The sequence below is a fragment of the Microcebus murinus genome, chromosome 1, assembly GCF_040939455.1.
Source record: "Microcebus murinus isolate Inina chromosome 1, M.murinus_Inina_mat1.0, whole genome shotgun sequence".
Lineage (NCBI taxonomy): Eukaryota > Metazoa > Chordata > Mammalia > Primates > Cheirogaleidae > Microcebus > Microcebus murinus.
The window spans coordinates 136,181,246-136,205,142 of record NC_134104.1 but is presented as its reverse complement, the minus strand read 5'-3'; the positions used below and the strand labels follow the sequence as shown (position 1 = coordinate 136,205,142).

Here is a 23,897-nt window from a genome sequence, read left to right as displayed (position 1 = left end):
ACAGGGGACTACTGCTCTTCATTTCTATCCTGCACTGTCAGAGTGCTGCCTTTACTCCACTCCAGTAGGAGACTGGACTGGATGTGTATTCTCTAGATTAACAAACTAGAGGTAATGGACTGGGGTCAGATCATGGAAGGGATGGCATACTGAAAACAGTGCAGCCATGTGGATAGGAATGTCCCTTTCCCTACTCAGTTTCAGAAGACAACTGGGCAGCTAGGTTATTTACTCATCCTGTCATTATCTCATCTCTTAAACAGGAGACTGGAATCTCCTGCAGAGAAAACAAATAACTCCAGGGAAAAGACATACTAATACTGATGTGGCATATTCACAAGTAAAAAGCCAGGCAATTCTCTTTTGTCCTGCACTGCAGCCCCCAGCATGCCACCCCAACCTTGCACAAACAGATGTCCATCACCTTCCTAGTGCTTCACTCAGAAACATGAAAGGACAGCCAACGATAAATAGATATTTGATGATAATCCTAACATGGAAGAGACCAAAACAGGCAAAGAGAGAAAAACAAAACTAGGGGGAAAAAAAGAGAACATTCAAGAAGAGGAAAATCTCAAAGAAAACACCACAGAGATAAGAGAAATATTGCATTAATAAAATAAGGCAAAATATCTTTAAAGGAAGTAAAAAGAGAAATTTAAAATATGAGAGTAAATAGAATAAACACAGAGGAAGATTTGGAAGATGAAGATGAGAAAATCTCCCCAAAAACTGAACAAAAAAGAGATGAATAATAGGAAAATAGTAAAAAAAAAAAAAATTAGTGATGCAATATCTGATGGATAGACATTCCATCAGAAGGAACATCTGGAGGGGAAAATGGAGAAAATGGTGGGAAAGAAATACAAGAACATTACTCCGAACTGAAAGATATGAGTGCTAGCACAATGCATAAAGAAAGCCTATACTATGACATATGATTGTGAAATTTCAGAGCATTAGGGACAAAAATGATTTTAAGAAAGATGGATCACATTTTAAAAATTACAAAGACATTAATCTTGTCAACAGTGACTGTCTAGCTTCTAGACAGAATCTGGAAAGACAGGTTGTGTATATTACTTTAAAATATTGATGCAAATGACAGAAGGACAACCAAGAAAGCTAAAAAATGGCTTACTCTGGGCACAGGAGTAAGGGGTTGGGGAAAGAGGCATCAAAAGATGGCTATGTCTTTGTTAGAAGACTTTCAGCACTCTTTGACATCTAAAATTACTTGACTTGTACTATATGGTAACAATAAATTAAAAACAAAATAGTTCCGAGCATGGTGGCTCATGCCTATCCCAGCTCTTTGGACGGCAGAGGCAGGAGGATTGCTGGAGGTCATGAGTTTGAGACTACCCTGGGCAACATAGTGAGACTCCATCTCTATAAAAACTTTAAAAATTAGCCTGGCATGATGGCACATGCCTGTAGTCCTAGCTACTCAGGAGGCAGAGGATCACTTGTGCCCAGGCATTCAAGGTTGCCGTGACCTATGACCAGGCCACTGCACTCCAGCCTACATGACAGAGTGAGGCCCTGTCTCTAAATAAAAAGTAAATAAATAAATAAAATAAAAACCCTTTCTGAAAAAATAATCTCAAATTATTTAATATTCAATTTTTATCAAACTTCTGGTTTAGAGAATAAAAACATAAATAAATGGAATTTTTAAAACCCAAATCTGAGAAATATACAATTATAAGGTACATATCTACAGATTATAGTATGATACAAAAAATAAAAGTAATGAGTAAGTATATGAGCCTTTCTTCATGTGTGGATTTGAAGACATAAAATACATAGCTATCAAGCTATGTATGACAGTACAATTAATTGTGACTTTTTAAAAGCAGCTGTAGTCACACTTTAAATCTTACCCTAAGAATTCACAATAAAGACTCCTGAAATCATCAAGCGAGCAGAGAAAATGACCTAATTGACTGGCAAAGAATACTTTTTCATGTTCAATTCGTCAAAGATGCATTAATACCAGTTAAGCCTAACATCTTGACCATGACATTTTAGTATGTCAATGATTATATAAAAATTCTCAGAATACTTTTTACCATGACTTTTCTGGAAACTGAGATTTACTTAGAAGAAAAATCCAAATATATTATCAGGGAAATCTTTAGATTCCTGTGTTTTCCACCAGGTCTTAAATCAGACAATTGGTAATGTCTCAGGGCTTTAACAGTACAGACAGTGTTAGGTTATTAATGAGGGCGGATTTAAAATGGAAGCCTGTGAATGTAATTTTAAGTGTATTTCTTTTTCTCCTCCATATCAAAGTAGTAAAATGGAAATCTGTAAATTACCTGCTTGAGAATCTTTGGAGGCATCCTTTCGCTTAACATATAAAATTTGAACTCTTCAATCTTTTATTCAATAACTGACATCAATTTTCTCTTCTTTCTTCATTCTTCTTAATACTTTGTCAGCTCAAGCCAGCCTAATCTACCTGTTATTTCCAAATCCAGATTTTTTTTCAGTGCTACCTTTGTATTGTCATCCACATTGTCTGTTTGCCTTGAATATATTCATTTCTCCCTTTATTAACCCCTATTTTTCTCCATCTTAAAGCTCCGGTTCAAATTCCTGCTCTGGGAGGCCTTTGATCATCGGTGCTAGCTGTGATGGTTAGCATCAGTAATGGTTTGGTTGGTTGGTTTTTATTACTATTGGATTCCCAGTTCTAGCTCTTTCACCTACAGTTTGTAAGTACTACTGGTAGCTTCACTAGTATTTAGTTTTCATTATGGACTTCCTTGACATTGGCACAATTTCTGCTACCTATTGGATTTCAATTCTATAGTAGCTGATTTAAAATTATTAAAACTCTTCTTTATATTTTTATGGTCATTATCCTCATTTTAAATTTTGGAGCCCTTTGTTCCACAAATCTGCCTCATATGCTCAGTTTTGTGTTTTTTTTTCCACTCCTGGCCACACTCTTTTGGAGTCTAGATATTTCAGCCTGTGAGGGCTTGCTCCCCCAGGGGTTTTGACAACACCATTGTGTGGTGAGGTAGGTGAGGTCATAGTTGGTGCTCCTTCTGGTGAGGTTAGGCAGACGGGAGGGATAAATCCCAGGGCACAGAGCCACAGGCATCTGGGGATGACAACTGACCACTGATGGGTTTAGGATTGTAACCCACTGGTTCCTGTGGTTGGGAAGAGGAGAAGATGGGGGAGCAGATACTCTAGCTGCCAATCTATCCACACTTCAGCAATTTTTTGATGCGATGCCTTGATATTATGCACAAACCAGCCACCTGGGCCTCTTTTGTGGATGTTGATCTCAAAATGGCCATCAGGCCTACAATGACTCTTCTAAGGCAATAGGAGTGAACAGCAAGAAGACAAGGTAAGACCTTTCTTCCAACCATTTGTCTCATGACTACAAATGGGCTACCCTTTACCCTGCTCCCCAGCTCCATGTCATTTCAGTTTCAAGGTCTCCTCCAGGTATCTAATTTCTCCACAGTTGATTTTGGGGAAGGGAGATGAAACTTTATGTTAGTTATCCATCTTTTCAGGAAATGCTGTGTTGCTCTACACTAGTGTTTCTTAATCTTTTTTGTGCCCTTTAGAAATTTGGTGAAGCCCGTAGACCGCTTCTAAGAATAATACATTTAAAATGAATAAAATAAAAGGCATAGGATTACAAATGAAAATATTTATGTTGAAATATAATTAACAAAATGTTATTAAAATATAATCTATGATTGTTATATATATGCCTTTTTATTAACACAAATAACAAAATCCAGTGTCTCATCTAATAATTATAGTAATAGTGTTGAGTTTCAAAATTTCCAGAGAGCTAGAAAAACTGTAATATGATATAAAAATATGTGACTTCCATTGATGATAAAAATCACAAATACTGCCAATGCAACTATGGGTTGTTGCTATATTCATAATTGAGGAAAATGTTAAATTTCAATTAGAGGTTAGGGAAAATGAAAGTATATATATTTTTCCCATCCAAATTCAGAGATCTGAATCCTCTCTATGGTTCCCAGGTTAAGAACCCCTACTCTATACTATGTTATGGTTGGGAGTAGGGAGAAAAGAGGAAATGGGGGAGGGAGGATAGATATTTAGAAAACCTCAGAACTCTAAATCGAACTTTTAGTATATGTTCATCATTTAAACAATGATTGTATCATCTCATTAATTCTTATAACATTTCCAGGAAGTTGGCCCTGATAACCCTGTTTAACAAATGAGGGAGTTGGCGCCCAGAAGGTTAAGTCAATTGCTCAATGTCAGAGAGCTAGTAAGTGAAGGAAACAATTAAAATACAGTTCTGTCTGATTCCAGAGCAGAGTTCTTTAAATGGTGAGGTTTGTTTTCTTCTGCAGAGGGTAGATTCTGTGTCTAATTCATCTTTGCATTCTCAGAGTCTAGAACAATGCCTTGTACATAATATGCACTCCACAGGGGTGGGTGTGTGTTTCAGTGCAGGCACTTGTGGTTGGCAGCAGGGACATGAACATCTGCTGTCTTAATCTTGTTTTTCTCTAATTTAAATGCCCTAAACCCCACTGGTTATAGGGACAGGGAAGGGAAGCTCATGTTGAAGTTGACAACGCATAAGTTTCTAACATAGATCATCAGGATTTGAAGCAGCAAGGATTTATTTTAGCTAAATCACAGTAGTTCACTTGATCTCATTTAATGACAAATTTAATATAGCAATATATACATTTTTAAAGCTAATTTTAAAAATTAGCAATACATAGACATATTAAAAATCTCAACTGTTATATACTGAAATGCAATTCTTTCTTCCTCCCCTTCCCCCCATCTCCCAGTTTCCCTCTCTAGAAGCAGCTATGGTCAGTTATATGCCTCCTTCCAGAGAAATTCAATGCGTATACAAGGGAGGGAGAGAAAGTTGTGCATTTTACTTGTTCATTTAATACATTTTGGAGATATTTCATATTATTCATACTTTTTAAGGATATGTGACATTCCACTGAGTGAATGTACCGTAATTTATTATATTTAACCAGTCCTATGCTGATGGGTATTTATGGTGTTTCCAATTTTTCATTCTTATAAATAGTACATATATAATTTGGAAAACATAAGAATTATGTTACATAGACTGTTGCATAGACTTCTAAAAATTGAATCGCTCAGTCAAAATGAATGTACTTTTTAATTTGGATGAATTTGCCCAAATTGCCCTCCAGTGAAGTTACATCGATTTCCAATCATGCCAAGAATATGTGAGAGTTGTGTCTGGCAAACACGTATTCTGCTGGAACGTGAAGCTATTTAGAAGAAGACTGAGAATAAATTTCCAGTACTGTTACCAATTTCCCTTACCTTTTATTTTTCTTTAATGCCTTATGCTAAAACTTAACAGAATATGGTCATTTTCCTGACTCATTGGTCTTTTATTTTTATCACTTTGTGGTAATGTCTGATTTTGGTTTTATAAATTTTTTGGGTGGCATAGAATATTTCACCAGAACTCTAGCAGCCTAGTTCAATATGTTAAAAATTGTTCTCATAAATGGTGTCCAGCAAATATTTCAATTGAATAATTGCCTGGCACAGGGAAGCATGTTTGGTGGGTCTTGAGACAAGGTCCTTCATCTATGCCACATTGGAAGCTTAACACCAACTCAAAGCATGTAATAGTTGTCTTTTTTTAAGTGTTTAACTCAAAAAAAATGTGTTAAAGATAAAAACAGTGCCAGTAATATTCTAACAATGATGAGGTATCACTTTGTTTCCATAGTTACCTGAGTTTCTGTTAGCTGAAGACTTTAGATATGTAGCTTCAGACTCTGGGTTCTTCTTCAACTAGGTCAAGAGAAACACTTTTCCTTCCACTGGGAAGGCGAGCCAAGTTGTAAATGTCACTCATGAAGAGGATCCTCAAATGCTACAATACTCAATTAGATTTAATTAAATTCATAGTAATAAAATATTTCTGAGTATGTTCTCAGGAAAACACACATCATAGTTTTCCTCATTTGAGATTTTTATCGGTTAAGGGTACACACATCAAATAATACTGACACTCTGTATAAACCCATTGTTTCCTAATTCCCTTCCTAGTTTTAACTTTGAAAAACTCTTTTGGTAACTCTATGAACTTTAGACACGCATCTCTCAGCCTCTATTAGACTTTTAGGCTGAGAGTTTTCCTAATCATTGTAGCAAGGAGACCAAAAACTAGGATATTCTTCCCTTGGGAGAGAAAGTAAAATAATTAAACAAAAGTGGTGAGAGTTGATTAAAGTGATAAGAGTGAGTAAATGGATTCACATTTACAGATTCTTCTGAAATCTGGTGTAAAGAATGGGCTCCTTGGCTAATCTCAGAGCAATGATATGAGAGAGATCTAGTGAAATTTTCAAAGATTAGATTAGGGAAAGTAATAAACGTTATTAGGCAGACAAAGGAAATTTGGATCTTTGAGACTACTTTTGATTTCTATGAAAACAGTAGGAACCAACAGAAGGGCATGTAAAAAAGAACTGAGTGTTAGGAAAATAATAAAAAGGTTTGGTTAGAAACAAATTCTCCTGTGAAAGGAGATGAGACTGAGTGAGGATCAAAGACAAACTGTAACTGTAATAGATGTTGGTTTTATTCATTCATTTGTTCATTTGGCCTGTTCACTGGCTCCAGTATAGCTCTTAATTCTATCTTATGTGACATATTCATTGACCAACCATGTGTTCTGGGCAGATCAGAAGTTAGAAATCCAAAAATAACTGGTTAGACTGAATGTTATGGGAAATAGTGTCATCAGTTGTATACAGAGTGGTATTAAACCTGCGCCCAATAACGGATTAAAGAGAGAGCTAATAAAATGAATAAACATAGCCATCCCCTAACCAGGGTTCTGTAAGACACCTGTACTTTAGACCATTCCTTTGGGGATCTCCATTCTGCAAAGAATATAGAGAAATAAATTTAAGACCTTAAACTGAATAGAAGGAAGAATTTCTTAGAATCATTCCCATTTGACTAATATTTACTGAGTGCCTAATATGTGCCAGGCACTACCAAAGATGCTGAGGATGCAGTATAGGGACAAAAAGTCCCTGCATTTGTGTAGCTTACATTTTATTGATACCGTTAATGGTAATCATGATAACTTTAAATGCTGAAGCCTTGAAGTGAGATTTAGGATTCCTTATAACTGAATGACTTTAAATATAAAAGAAATTATCATTTGTTTGGGAAGAATTATATATTATCCTATATGTATGTATGAAGGCAAATGACTAAAGAAAATCCTTCTTCAACAACCCCTTTCAATTCTCTATGGTTATTTTCATTATCTAGATAGTAAAGAGTCAGAGAACGTTAAGGAAAAAATAAAGCTTAATATGAGTTGATATGAGGGCATGGAGACTGAGTAAAAAGCTCGTGGGATTTTTTTCTGTGTTCATTTAAGTGCTGAGAGCAAGATAGTAAATGTCTGTTTATCTTCTACACTAGTCAGATTAAGGAGCAACTGTACTTGGCATTAAGAATCTCATAAGAGAGACATTGAGAAAACAAATTATGACAACATGGCAATTCAGCATGATGCAGGATATGAAAAACATGGTACATGATAATTGATTTAACAAATTGAAGGAGATTGTATTTTTGTTCTGAAGCTATGTGAGTTTAAGTCATGGTTCTGTCCTTTGCCTTTCTTTTGTCCTTTGTTGTACAGAGGTACAACCTGTGATATTTACTCAATTTCTTTAAGTCTGTTTTCTCATATACAAAACAAAAATAATAACATTGCCTACTCCATCAGTTAGGATGATTATGGCTTCAGGGTACTGAACAGTCAGCTAACTTTGGCTCAATTCACAAAGACATCACCTGTTTATCTAACATGTCTATAGGAACATGGTTCTAGGGTTAGTCTGGTGGCTCCGTGTTGTGAAGGTTCCAGTTTCTCTGTAGTTTCCTCAAATTTCCCTTCATTGTTGAAAAATGGCAGCAGTGGCTCCAGATATCTCATCTCCATAATTTTAAGTCCCAAATCTGAAAGTAGTGAGAGCAGGCAGGGGGATGAGAGAGACAGGGAGAGAAAACCCTCTAACCATGCCTTCCTCCTTTTCACATGAAGAAAAAGTGTTCCCCAGAATCCCTCTGGCAGGTTTCCTTCTATGTCTCCTTGGCTAAAACAGAATTCCATCCCCACTCCTAGCTGCAAGATAAGCTGGGAAAGAAAGTATTTGGTTTGCTATCTTCTATAGCGGGAGGACAGGCCAGAGAGATGAAGCCGAAAGAATTGACCACAACCACCTTGCAAACATTCTCTACTAATCTCTTGAGTCTGGTGAGACAGAACACTCACACAGGTGAGACAAAGCAGATTTATTACTCACAGAGAGGCAACAAAGATAAACAGATACCTAAGATCCATGGCAAGCCAGTCCTCCAAGGCTCAGGAAAGCTACCCAGGGTGAATGGAAGCTCATCTTTGTATGCCCCACATGGCACCGCAGTTGAAAGACCCTGAAAATACTCTGCCCTGTGTTTATATACCTCAGATGCCACTTAGCATGCTGAGCTGAAGCATTGCAGAACATCCTATTCTAGGAGAAATGAGGACACAGCTTGGGTTGTTCCAGACATTTCCTCCTCTCAGGATGTTGCATTCTCAGCACATTCTGCCTGAGAATTGCAAGCAAGAGAGCGAAGAGCTGGGTCAGCCAACATCACTGTCTTCTGGACACCTGCCCTCCTGCACACCTCAGAATATAGATGCAAATATTAAATGGGATGAAACATGTAAAATACTTTTCACAGGCACATGTTGTAAACATTCAAAAATGGTAACAATTGTTCCTCTTATTTGCCCTGAAGACAAAACATTTTAATGGAGCAACTTTGTATAGTGACTTTTCTATTCAATTATATCTACTCCAAAATCTCTGTGAGGTGGTGTGTGCCCCATCATTCAATTTTTCAAGCAGAATTGGAATAACTCTTGTTCTTTATGGTTGAACTTGGATATTAAAAGTCTAACCATTACACCCATTACAACTCTGCTGGTAGATGCAATTCACTCATTATTTTCAGAGAAGAGAATAATAGTTGCTTAGACACTGAAGGTACAAAATAATAGTATTTTTTATTGTTTAGATGTACAGAATCCATGTTATGTTTAGATTTTGACATTCTAAATATTGATATCTCCTCAAGTTATAAAACGAACACTGTTTATTTAGGTCACAGTGGTAGCTTTCCCTTAACTTCCTTATTGGATTATGTATTCATAAAACAACTGTAGAGTTCTCATTTTTCTGAGCTGCTCTGTTGCATGTGCATTCTCTCTTCTTCGTTAGGATTTGGTAAGAGCACTATGAATGTGTTAGAATGGTGTAAATGATATTTACTGTGTATGAGTTTTTTCCCTCCCCAAGCCTGCCAGGGGAAGGAGGTGTTAAATCTCAAGAGACTCTTTAACCAAGTCCAAGTTTTAAATAAATAGAACTTGTACAGACTCCAACACACCATCTTGAGATAACCTCAGGCCCTGAAGTATACTGACAAGCAGAATGATCACCAGCCAAATTGTAAAACTGCTTTTGAAAAGAATAGCTGGATAGAAAATATTAGCAGCAACTGAATCAAGGCAAAAGCTAACTTCTTCAAATGAAAGGTATACTCCTGATAAAATATTGAAGCCATATTCCCCAAATCCATATTTTCATAATGCTTTCAGCTATCCAAAGAGCTAACGCAGACATGCAAAGCTGCTCATTGGGAAGCTCAGTTCTTCCCTATGCCATCACCTTTTTTTTTTTTTTTTTTCACCTCTCATATTCTCTTCAACCCTTTTTTATTTGGCTTCCATTCTACAACTCACCAAAACTGTTCTTGTTCAGGTCACGGATGACCTTCAGTTTGCAAAATCCTGTGCCTTGTGTTTCTATCTCATCTTACTTAATTTTTCAACATTATTCAGTAAGGTTGACTTCTTCCTCCTAGATGGCTTTGTTGGCATCACATTCTCCTTGTTTTCTTCCTTCTTTTTCAGCTGCTCCTTCTCAGTATTTTTTGCTGGCTCTTCCTCCTTGACTCCAATTCTCATTTTTGGAGGATCACTAATCTTGGATTAGGTTCCTACTTCTGTTTTCTATTTATACTCTCTGATGAAGGTTTAAAATTCTGTGTTTATCTGAGACTAAATCTGTGTCTCAAGCCTAGAACTTCTCGTTTGAATCCTATCTATTTGATAATGAATAGATTTCAAACTGAACATGCCCAGAACAAAACTCTTAACTGTGACTATCCCCTGCCCACCTCTATTGCCATACAACTTTATCCTTCCTCAGTTTTCCCATAGTAAATTATACCACCAACCACTAGTTAGTAATACCTGAAACTTGGGAGATATCCTTGAGTACTCTTTTTATAACACTTTTGCATCCAGCCAATCAGAAATTTCTGTAATTTATTCTCTAAAATGTATGTCAAGCCTATCCACTTTTTCCACTCCACCACTGCCACCTACTCCAAGCCATCATCATCTCTCACGTGGTCTATCACAGTAGCTTCCTAACAGGTCTCCCAGCTTTCTTTATTAGCCCTTCTACAATCCATTCTTTGCCTGGAAGCAAGAACAATCTTTTAAAAACTTAAATAATACCATATTACTCTTTACGCAAAACTCTTGAAGGGTTCCAATTTATTGCATGTTGAATAAAATCCAGATTCCTTACCAAGGTCTATGGAGCACTTCATATTCCAAGCCCTGACAACGTTTTCAACATCCTAATTGTTCTTTCTCTTTCTTAATAATCCTCACTCACACTGGCCTAACACCTTTCCTGTCTCAGGCCCTTTGAAGTTGCTATTACTTCTCTTAGAACATTCTTTGCTTCTTTGCATAGCTCACTCCTCCTCATCCTTCAACTCTCAGCTTAAATGCCACTTCATCAGAAATGTCTTTCTCAAAACCTTAACTGAGGTTTTATTTGATTTTTTTTTTTCTGGATCAGAAGAAAGACAATTCTTTTCTCTCTGAGATTTCAGGTACCTTTAGGACCAAACATGGAAAAGATGATATAAAAAGTAGAAGCAAAACCAGTATTTGGGAGAAGAAACAGATTATGGTGAGAATGCTCCCTTTTGACCACCTCTCCTGAACCTTTCAGATTTCTAACAGGAATTATAAATTCTAAAGCTGCTAGAGTTCTGGCAGGTAACTGACATGAATGTGATGGGCTATGTATAGGACACTTGGGAGTGGTGAATCAGAAAGCACACGTCCATCTAAAAGTATTCAATATAGAAATTCTAAAATGCTGTTCATGATGAGCTAAACCTGTCTGGGGGCCGAATTTGGCCCTTGAGCTGCCGGTTTAAGATCCATGTCTAGACATTTCTCTTTTGTTGAATAACAGAATATTCCTAGATATATAAGCATCACTTTTATGCTTCCATATGCACACTCTAAAAATAATGTATAATCATATGAACAACAGTCTAGAGCCACACATTCCTTATTAGCCCTTTAGATGGTTTTTCTCTTTTCTATCAAATTAATGGGAGTATTTAAAATTTAAATATTATATAAGAAGTATTTATCTACCCTAGCTTCCAAAAAAAAGACTTTGTGTGCAAGTCAAAGCACTTAAAGTTGATGCTGAGGGAGATCCATCATGGAGGACTTGAAGAAGGGAATAATAGCTTTTGTGTTTTAGATCATTACCTTTGAGTTTTAGAAAAATCATTCCACAGCAGTGTGGAGTAAGGATTAAAATGTGAGGAAGCAGGGAAAATGGTTAGTAACTATTGAGAACTGATGAAGGCAAAGACAGTTAGCTTGGTGAAATGGGGGAGAAGTAACCAGACTAGAGAATCCAGGGTAAGAAAAGCTACAACAAATAAGTACTAAAGTTTTAAGTTTGCTAACAGCTGTGGTAAACTGAGAAATAAAAGATGTTATTCAATGATATTTACCTCATAAAATACTGCCTGCCAGTCAGGAGAACTGAACTTTTCTTGAACCCCAACAGAAATTCCAAGAGGAACACTATGTTGCTATAAGGAATATTGCCCTACAAAGGACACTTGGCAAGCATATGGCCAATTCCTATCACAGCATGTGATGAAAGGCAAGGGTAAAATATTAATTCATGATTCAGTGAAGTTGGTCCATAGAGAACAAAAATAATATTATATAGGCATGTTATTTTTTAATGACTCAACTAGTATAGGGAACTTTAAAAATCTAGGAGATGAATTAACAGCATGTCCCTTAAACCTATGTTTCCAAACTCCAAATTATGACCTACTGGTGGTTGTGAAATCAAGATAGTAGATAAGGAACAGCACTTTAAAAAATGAAACAATAACTTATATATATATTCACATATACATGTATTACAAATACAAATAGAGTATTTCCTTTTAGTATGGGCAGGTACTGTAACATAAAAGGTATGTGTGTGTGTGTGGCCCAACATAGTTCTTACTGCAAGTTGTGGTAAAAATAAGTTAGCAAAAATAAGTTTCTTTAGATGATCTTCTATTGTGCCTCATCTCTGTTATGATTCTGTCTGAGCCTGCTGTAGATTATAGAAAGGTGGAGGACCTCTGAGCTGGTGTTTAAAAGTAGATTTGGGAAGTGGCAAGATGGCTGGCCAGAGACACCAGCTGCCAGAATGTCTCAGTAAGAAGGAGAAGTTTCAGGTGAAAGATATAAAATGAACAAACAGACAAACATAGATTGGATATGGGTCTGAAGGCAGGGTGCCAGAAACTTCAGGAGACTCTGCGAGAAGAAGTTGCAGAACAGAACAGGAAGGAGCAAGATATTGGCAGAGATCAACCCCTGAGAGGCTTGGAGTGCAGCAAGAAGGGTAGGTGGAGCGGTTTATTTCTCCCTCCCTCATATTTCTGACAGTTGGCAGGTTCCTGAGCTGCTGGAGAGACTTTCTGCCCACACAAGCTCAGAGGCTGTTGCCACCAGTGAGCTAGGAGCTTCTTGTAGACAGGGTGCCAGGCTTCCAGGCCCCCTGGGGTACTTCCCTTCCCACACACCCGAGCCTGGACGGCAGGTGCCATATTGCTTCTCTAGCCACCCTGAGCCTTTGTCCTCCCCAGGAGGCTTCAATGCAGCAGGTTTTGTCTTGCTCATTCCCACACAGACATTTCCCAACTTCGACCTAGACTATGGGAACCACAGGGGTCCAGTGGGTCATGAGTGTTCTGTGTGACTCCAGAGACTGGATATTCTGGGTGAGTGGCCTCCAGGAGAAAGAGATGGACATGACCAGAGTGCTGGCTTTCCTCCACCCAAGCTGTTTTCATCCCTTTCCCCTCCCCCACCCATGGCTGCTAAGAGAGACAATTGAGCCACCATGGCAAGGCTTCCACACAGAGTGAGGCTCAGATCTTTCTTCTTGGGGTCCTACAGCAGACTGAGGGGTACTCTGTCTGTGAGCTTCCTGCCCACCAGTCTTCCCTGGTGCTCTTGCCCAGTGGCTCCATCAGAGCAGGGCATGCCCCAATGCAGAGGAACACCAAACCTGCTTGGGCACTCCATGGGCAACTTGGGACCAGTGCACTTCTTTCTTGAGTGGTGAGGGATTAATCTTCAGGAACCCAGGGACAGGCCCACAAGCCAGATCCCATATCTCCCGGTCTTGATTGCATTGCTCAGGGGCACAGAGGAGAGATTTGTGAATTAATTTTGGGAGGCCAAGGAGCCTGCTTGGGCAGATCTGCGAAGGGAGAGGGCAATATAGGTCCTAGTTGTAGCATGCTTGTGGGGCACCTCTCCCTTCACAGGAGGGCTACACTCTCAGCTCAGGTCAGCATAGTCATGGGGGAGCTCAAGCTGGCTTGAGATCCTGTCTGCTGACAGATGCCAGGGAGAAACTGCAGAACAGAGGACTGGGGAGAGGAGTGAGGCCTCATCCAGACTGCCAGTCTGTGAATCTCAGACAGCCCTATCTCCACAAGCAGACTTTCAGGTTGGGTGGGGGCATTTTGGCCCCTCCCTGACAGCTTTAACCAGAAGCTGGGAGCAAACTTTTTTTTTTTTTTTTTTTTTTTCTTTTAAGACATCAGGGGGCATGGACGGGAGCAAACTTTTTAACCCTGCTGAAACAGCTACCTTGCCAGCTTTTGTGGAACCTGGGAGCAAGCTCACCCAACCCAGTCATGCCCAGCCTCACTCCCCTACTCATCTCTGCTGTGGAAGAGAATAAGGACTCTCCTGGAAGTTCCAGGGCCACCTGGGGCATTTGAGTGCTTCTCCTGAGTAACTAGAGCCTCTCACAAATCCCCAAAACAACACTGCAGTTTGTTTCCTCCAGCAAACACTATCTACTGATAGGAAGGTCAATTTGCACAGCCCTTTAGAACATTTACTGACTCAATTATACAGGGTGTGGTTGGTTCTCACCCATAAGCACCACCTACTGTCTCAGAGAATAAACTCAGCAGGCCATTATAATTTACAATGTTAAGAAGACCACACAGCTGGGGAAAGATAAAGGATCTCAAAGACCTCCATCCTCTCTGATCAAAGAGACACAGGAATATGCCCACTCACATAGCTTGCCAATCCTACAGCCCACAACTAGCAACTGAGAAAAACTACCACACAAGGATATCTATAACCAAGGCATCCATCCAGAACATAGATAGCCATTAAAGCACCCACAAGCAAAGCCAAAGGTTCTTATTGAACATATGCTGTAAACACACTCATATGAGTGAGAGAAGGGGAAAAAGCTCTATATAAACAAAAGAAAATCCAAAAATAAGATGCAATAGCTACTTCAGATGAGAAGGAATCAGCAAAATAACTCCAGAAGTAGAGCAAAATGACACCCACAAAAGGGATCACCAACTCTCTAGCAATGAATACCAAACAAAATGAAAATATTGAAATGACAGATAAAGAATTCCAAATATGGCCTGTAAAGAAACTCAATGAAATCCAAGAGAAAATGTAAAGCCAACTCAAATAAACCAGAAAAACAATTCAGGAAATGAATGAAAAATTCACTAAAGAGATCAACATATGTATTTCTCTCTCAATGGATTTGCCTGTTTTCAACATTTCATATAAATTGAATAATATAAACAAACAAACAAAAACAGATAGAACTTCTGGAAATGAAAAATTCATTTAATGAAATACAAACCACAGTAGAAAGTTCTAAGAATAGACTAGACCAGGCAGAAGAAAGAAGCTCAGAACTTAAAGACAACTCTTTGAAATTAACGCAGTCAAAAATGAACATCAGAGAATTAAGAGGAATGAACAAAGCCTACAAGAAATATGAAATTATGCATCATAGCCAAGTATAAGAATCACAAACCTCCCTGAGGGTGAAGAAGAAAACACACAAGGGCTGGAAAATCTATTTAAGGAAATAATTGAGGAAAACTTCCCTGGTCTTCCTAAAGGTTTGAACATCCAAGTACAAGAAGCTCAACAAATACCTGGGAGATTCATGGCAAAGAGGCAATCATCAAAACACATAGTCACCAGACTTGCCAAAATCAACATGAAGGAGGAACTCCTGTGAACCATATGGCGAAAGCAAGTAACTCACAAAGGAAAACCCATCAGGCTGACTGCAGACTTCTCAACTGAGACCTTACAAGCCAGAAGGGATTGGAGCCCCATCTGTAGTCTTCTTAAATCAACACCTGCCAACCTAGAACGTTGAATACACTGAATCCTGCAATATTAAATTTCATAAATGAAGTAAAAATAAAGACTTTTCCAGATAATGCAACTGAGGAAATTTGTCAAGATCAGACTTTTTCTACAGGAAATATGCAGAACTGCATTATACATGGATCATCACAATGGTCACCCACCAGAGTAAAACCAACCAAAGCTATAGCTCCGAGTGCATATAAAACAATAGCACAGGTGCTAAAACAAAGCAACAAGATACTGCCAACTGGATGAACAGAACAACATCTTACATATCATTCTATCAATCAATGTGAATGGTTTGAATTCCCCATATAAGAGACATAGGTTGTCTGAAGGGATTAAAAAAATATAAGCCAAGTATCTGCTATCTCCAGGAAACACATCTAATCCACAATGACTTGTACAGACTCAAGGTGAAGGGGTGGAAAAAAATATTTCATGCAAATGGAAACCAAAAGAAAGCAGGTGTGGCCATTCTCATATCAGATAAAATTAATTTTAAATCAACAATAATAAAGAACAACAAAGATTCATATAATGGTACGGGAACAAATGAAAGAAATGATATAACAATCCTAAATATTTATGCATGTGACACAGGAGTACCCAGATTCATAAACCAAACCCTAGTAGATCTAAGCAAAGAGATAGACAGCAACATTGTAATTGTCAGGGACTTCAACATCCCACTAACAGACCTGGGCAGATCAGCCAAGCAGAAAATAAATAAACACTGGACTTAAATGGGACTCTAAAACAAATGGGTTTAACAAACATTTACAGAACATTTTATCCCCAAAATACTCAATATATATTTTTTTCACCAGCATATGGAACACACTCCAAGACTGATCATATCTTAGGCCACAAAACATGTACCAACAAATTCAAACCTCTGCAGACATATGATCAAAAATGTCGAGGAAATGAGCAAATTTCTGGAAATAAAAAACATTCCAAGTTTCAATCAGGAAGAAATAGAACTCCTGAAGAGACCAATAATAAGCAATGAGATTGAAGCAGCAATAAAAAATCTTCCAACAAATAATTCCTGGACCAGATGGAGTCACTGCTAAATTTTCCCAGACCTACACAAAAGAATTCCTATTCTGCAGAATTTTTTTCATAATATTGAGAAGGAGGGAATCCTCCCCTACTCATTTTATCAAGACAGTATCAACTTGATATCAAAGTCAGAAAAGGAAACAACAACAAAAAAAGAAAACCACAGCCAAATATTAATACCCCTTATGAATATAGATGCAAAAATCCTTGATAAAATAGTAGCATACCAAATTCAACAGCATATCAAAAAAAAATCCACCATGACCAAGTGGGCTTCATCCCAGGAATGTAAACCTGATTCAACATACATAAATCCATAAATGTGAATCACCACTTAAACAGAATCAAAATGAAGATCATATTATCATCTCAATAGATGCAGAAATGATTCAACAAAATTCAGCACCCTTTTGTGATAAAAACCCTCAACAAATTAGGCATAGAAGGAACATATCTAAAAATTATAAAAGCCATACATGACAAACTCACAGCCAGCATCATACTGAAAGGGGAAAAGTTGAAAGCATTTCCACTTACAACTGGAACAAGACAAGGATGTCCACCATCGCCACTTCTATTCAACACAGTGCTGGAAGCTCTAGCCAGAGCAATCAGGTAAGAGAAGGACATTAAGGGTATACAAATCAGGAAAGACGAGGTCAAACTATCACTTTTTGCTGATAATATATCTTATATCTAGTAAACTACAAAGATTCCACTAAAAGACTCCTGGAAGTGATAAATAAGTTTAGCAAAAGTTTAGCAAAATCTCAGGTTACAAAATCAATGTACACAAATCAGTAGCATTCTGCTACACCAATAACAGTCAAGCAGAGAGTCAAATAAAAGACACAATACCATTCAAAATTGTTACAAAGAATATAAAATACCTAAGAATATACTTAACCAAAGAGGTGAAAGATCTCTACAAAGAGAAGTATGAAACACTGAGGAAAGAAATCACACATGATACAAACCAGTGAAAAAATCTATCATGCTCATGGATCAACAGAATCAACATTGTTAAAATGTCCATACTACCCAAAGTAATTGACAGATTCAATGCAATCCCCATCAAAATACCATTGTCATTTTTGCAGATCTAGTAAAAATAATTCTCCACTTTGTGTGGAACCAGAAAAGAGCTCAAATAGCCAAAGCAATCTTAAGCAAAGGAAACAAGTCAAGAGGTGTCACATTACCAGACTTCAAAATATATTACAAGGCTATAGTAACCCAAAGAGCATGGTAATTGCACCAAAATGGAGACACAGAACAATGGAACAGAACAGAGAATCCACATATAAAACCATCCACATAGAGCCAACTGATCTTTGACAAAGCAGACAACAATAAACACTGGGGAAAAGAATCCCTATTCAAAAAATGGTGCTTGGAAAATTGGATAGCCACATGCAGAATAATGAAACAGGATCCATATCTCTCACCACTCAGAAAAAATTAATTCTAGATGGATAAAAGACTTAAATGTAAGGTGTGAAATCATAAGAATTCTGAAAGAAAATTTTGGAAAAACTCTTCTAGATATTGGCTTACGAAAAATATTTATGAAGAAGACCCCGATGGCTATGACAGCAACAACAAAAATAAAAACATGGGACTTGATTAAATTAAAAAGCTTCTGCACAGCTAAGTACATAATCAGCAGAGCAAATAGACAGCCTATAGATTGGGAGAAAATATTCTCAAGCTATACATCTGATAAAATACTAATAACCAGAATCTGCAAAAACCTCAAACAAATCAGCAAGAAAAACCAAACAACCCCATTAAAAAGTGGGCAAAAGACATGAACAGCAGCTTTCTTCAAAGAAGATATACAATTGGCCATTAAACATATGAAGAAATACTCAATGTCACTAATTATCAGAGAAATGCAAATCAAAACCACAATGAGATATTACCTTATACCAATCAGAATGGCTTTTATTAAAAAGTTCAAAAACCATAGATGCCGGTGTGGATGCAGATAGAAAGGAACTCTTATACATTGTTGGTGAGATTGCAAATTAGTACAACCTCTATGAAAAACATTATGGAAATTCCTCAAAAAATTAAAAGTTGACCAACCATTTGATTCAGCAATCCCGCTACTGGGTATTTACCCACAGGAAAAGAAGTCATTTTGTGCAAAAGACACATGCACTCAAATATTTATTGTAGCACAACTTGCAATTGCAAAGATGTGAAATAAACCCTAGTGTCCATCAATTCATGAATGGATTAGGAAAATGTGGCATATATATACCATGGAATACTACTCAGCCACGAAGAAGGATGACTTAATGCCTTTTGCAATAATTTGGATGGAACTGGAGACCATTACCCTAAGTTGAAGTATCTAAAGAATGGAAAAACAAACACCACATATACTCCCTGTTAATTGTAAGTAACTGACGAATACACTTGGGCATAGAGGGAAGTAAATCTCAAAGGAAATCAAGCAGGGGATGGGGGAAGGAGGGAATGGGCAAAAACATACCTAACAGGTACAATAAACATTATCTAGGTGATGGGCACACTTTTAATCTTGACTTGAGCATTACAAAAGTGATTCATGAACCAAAAACATTTGTACCTCCATAATACTTTGAAATAAAAAATATATATAAAAATAAAGAAATAAATATAATAATATAAAAGGCAACTCAAAAAATAAATAAAGGAAGATTTGTAATCAACCCACCTTAGCTATATGATGAGAAAAATTTTGCCCTCCAGGTTTGATCTGAAATTATTCTCAGAGAGAAGCAGCTCATCCTTACAAAAAGCTACCCAATAGATAAGGCAGGGTGAATTCCTTGGATCTGTCCAAATGCTGAAAAAAGCCCTTGGTTGAAGCTACTGAATTCTGTCACTTAAGACTTTCTGGATAAGTCAAAAAGTTTAATTTTGAGGAGGAAGACCTTCCAGTCGACATACCAGAAGGCAATGGTCTTGAGATATATGTAGATCCAGGGCAATCCCTCAAAATTCCCCCAGGTGTAAGAAAAGTGAAGTAAATATGTGAATACATCTAGACAGATAAAACTAGACAGTACTAGGGACATGGTGAGTTAGAAAGTATGTAACTGGGGGACAGCCAGTACCTAGCTTCAGTTGATTGTCATTTGTGGGAATATGATCTTAGTGTTTTCAGTTCTCCTCAATTGTCAGGGACCAAGAAATCCATATTTTTATGTAAAATGGCTTGTTTTAAAATATTGGCAACACATTTTAAACATTTAATGATGTTAAGGGAAAAAAATCCATGTGCAAGATTTACTCCAATGGCTCCTGGTTTACCTTTTTCCACCTTGATCAGACTTTTTTTTTTATCAAGAAGTTCCTTTCTTTGAAGTAAATTTATGTAGAAGTCCAATAAATAAAAACACCACCAACAAAAATACTCCTCTTTGGGGTCTGGTGGGCTGGAGCCATATCCACTTGCCTTTTCTGCATCTCTCTAGACCTACCCTGGGGATCCCCAAGTTCTAGAAAACAGAGAAACCACAGATCTAAATGCAAAATGTATGGTCTCTTTGGGATGGAATTCCTTTTTCTTTTTATTTAAATTGGCAGCTTGCCAGTAGGTTCCATTATTTTTTGAGGTCATTCTTATAATAGTAAGATTATCTCATCAACATAGGGTTGAATACTTGTCTTTAAATTTTTATATATATTGGGGCATATCTATAGGAGGGAATATATAGATCTTTTAAGTAAGCAGGATTAAATTATTTAGGTATAAGTTATAAACAAAGATGTCTAGACACAATTCTGTTTTAAGCCATTTAAAATTAGAATTGACACTTTCAAAATCTATTCTGGTATTGCCATATTGATTTAGATAAACATTTAAAATCTGAGATCTACACCAAAGTCATATAAGTTGGCTCATAGAGCAACCCAAAATTCCTTCTGTAATAAGGAGGAATATAAATGAAATGTCCAGAGATAATCCCTTTCCATGGAATCAAAAGCTGATAGTAAGTCATTAAGTACTGGGAAAAATAAATTTTTTATAACTAAATTCTCATTAAGAGAAAGGGGAGAAGACTTTGAGGCCCATAGTTAAATGACATGCTCAAAATCTTACTGTTAATTAGTCATAAGATGAGACCAGAATCTAGCCTCTTCTATTCTTAGGTGCTGTTTTAATTTTTCTACATTTTCTCTCTCCAAATAACACAAGATGTAAGATATCTCCACAGGAAATGTTTCGGGCATCTTATTCAAGATAGCTTTGACAAAAGCCATAGTGAAACTGGATATTTTACTACAACATATTTTTAAAAACAGGTTTTATATATAACTTTTTTGTAAAACCAATTGTCAGCCTTTGAGAGAAGCAGATCAGACTACTGAATATATGTGTGGTGAAGAAAGCATCCTAAAATGTGGGGTATTTGCTTAAAAAATTTCAAATGCTTACTGCAAATTTCATAGCTCTCTGGCCTATCTAACCCTCTTCACATCCACTTACTGTGGTGCAGGAGTGGAAATCGAAATACTCAGAAATATTATTTATGTATTGACATACATAGAAATATATTTTGCTCTTCTAATATATATATTCCATGTTATTTATTGAAAAACTACCTTTTATCTACTTTCCTGAGCACAAATTCCCTCAAAATGAAAGCAGCTTTTGAACAGAGATGACCTATCAATATTTTCTTAATCTTTTCTTGCCATCTGCCCACAATTTCCTTTTTTGCTAACTTCTATTGAACTCTTGACCTTGGGTAAAGATGCAGCTTTGCGTGAATTTTTGAAAGTGACTTTTGGTGATTTAGCTGCTAAATGTGTATGATAGAAATCCAGCTTACCTTGGAGGCTCTCGGGGTTTTTAACTTACCGTGCCAGAAAGCAGACTAGTCTGGGGAAATTCAGCTAATGTCTCCCAGCTGTGCAGGAAAAGTGTGAACAGCTCTGTCAGAAGAGCTGCCTCTTTCTTTTCTTTTCCAGATAGTACCTTGTACTCAGACATCACTTCTCATTTGCCATTTGGACAACGGTGATGGAACTGCTGTTTTTTTGCCCACGGAGAAGTGGAGTGAAGGGTCTGGAGCTGGTCTTGCAGTTACCCTGGACAAAAGAAGTTTAAGACTTAGGCTCATTCCTGAAGAACACATAGAGAAGGCTGACAAAATATATATATTCACAGCTTTGGCCTAAAGGTTGCTGGATGACCAATAAGTAATACAAAGAGAAATGGCCTTTTCTAGAGTTGTAGTTCTTTTCCAGGTGAGCAAATTAAATGCCATCACTTAGTCCTGGGAGCAAGCCAGCATTTCTCGGTAAATTTCCAAAGCATGTTTGTTATAATGTCAGAGCTGCTGTGTGATCAAGGCTTTTAGAAATGGCATAGGGAACAAAAATAATCAGAAATAAATATTAAATTTTAGCCATGGAGCAATAATTTTCAACCTTAATGCTTTATTGAAAACCAGATATTAAACAACTATATACAATTGGCACTGTTTGCAGGAAACACCGTTGGTTGTCTATGCAGCAGCTATTTCCTCTACCTCTTTTTTCTTATAGCAAAACCCTCCTGTCATGATAAAAGCTGACAATTTTGGAAATATGCTTTCCCAGCTACCTTTGCAGGTAGGGTTAGTCATGTGACATAATTCTAACCTGTGAAGGAGTAGTTTGGTGACTTCTGAGAAATATGTTTTTCTTCATGGTTAAAAGTGATATGGGTGAGAAAAGCTATCTTTGCTTCTACCTTTTAATTTTTTGATGTTAGAAGGAAGCTTCGTGAGAGTGGAGGGACTTACTCTGTTTTGTTTATGGTTATGTTCCCATACTTGCAACGATGCCTGGTACTTAATAGTTTCTCATAATATTTACTTACTAAATGATTTAATAAACATTTACAGGTTCCAGGAACTAGGACTTGATATCTTTGGGGGCTATTATTCAACCTACTGTAGTAGGTTGATACTACAGTTTACTACTATTTGATGATAGTCACCAAATACTTTCAATTTATAACCTTCTGGGCAACAGTAGTACTGCACTTACCTGACTTCCTTTGTTTGGGTGGAGGGTGTGACTAGCTGTGACCAGTGAGTAGAAATAGCTTGTGTTGTATCCAGGCTACAGCATATAATTTCTGGTGCAAGACCTCAAGGCTTGATTCCCTCTGCCATGAGCCCAGAAATTTTTGGAATGATGGTTATACCATCAACCTGGGGTCCAGGGGAAGAAGACCTGGAATAAAGGCCTCTGCTGACCTGAAATGATATCAAGGATGAGCAAGGAATAAACTTAAAAGTCGCCAAATTTAGGTGTTATTTTAGTTTTGATTTTGTTTTTCTGTGCTGTAACTTAACCTATCTTGACAGATACACCCAGATTCCAAGTTCCCAACAACGTGAAGGCCAGAAGAAAGAAAACAGTTTTTCTTTCACCACAGTCCAAGACCTGCCTCCCAAATGGTTACAAGTGGGAAATTCCACTGTCTGTTTCTCCCAGGGAAAATCCTATCTCCAACTCACATGAGAATTCAGTAACTGATCATTAGTACATTTTTCAAAAGGTAGGTCATACCATCTTTTAATACTAATAGCTTTTTATTGAGATATAATTTGATATAATTCATATACCATAAAATGTGCCCTTTTTAACATACATGATTTAGCGGTCTTTAACTCACAGAGTTGTACAACCATCACCATTGTCCAATTTTAAGACAATCTCACTATCCCCTAAAAGAAATTCTACACCCAATTAGTGCTCACTCTCCAAATTTATCATCTTACAGTTCTGGAGGTCAGAAGTCCAAAATGGAGTTCCCTGAGCTAACATCAAGGTGTTGGTAGGTTCTAGAGGGCAATCTGTTTCTTTGATTTTTCCAGCTTCTGTAAGTTGCCTGCATTTCTTGGTTTGTGGTTCACTTCCATCTTAAAACCAGTTTTCTCACACTGCATCGCTATAACTCTGACTCTTCTGCCTTCCTCTTCCACATTTAAAGGTCCCTTGCAGTTATATTGGGCCCACCTGAATAGTTGAAGGCATTCTCTTTATTTTATCATCTGATTAGCAACTTTAACCTTAATTTCTCCTTACCATGTACCATAACGTTGCATATTCACAGATTCTGGCACAGATATCTTTTGGGGGGGGG

The 23,897-nt window shown here is 37.3% G+C and overlaps 1 long non-coding RNA gene across 3 annotated transcripts in view; it reads left to right on the top strand.

The window, feature by feature from the left end:
- The first annotated feature begins 3,082 nt into the window (after positions 1-3,082).
- LOC105883454 (uncharacterized) overlaps positions 3,083-23,897 on the top strand; it is a 49,469-nt gene continuing 28,654 nt past the window's right edge. For 2 of the 3 annotated variants that reach the window (XR_012912783.1, XR_012912698.1), the window contains exons 1-2: positions 3,083-3,376; positions 23,116-23,309. This is a non-coding gene — a long non-coding RNA (uncharacterized LOC105883454). Of the gene's footprint in view, positions 3,377-21,727; positions 22,007-23,115; positions 23,310-23,897 lie in introns of all 3 variants that reach the window. The other variant, XR_012912748.1, reaches the window with a different exon arrangement.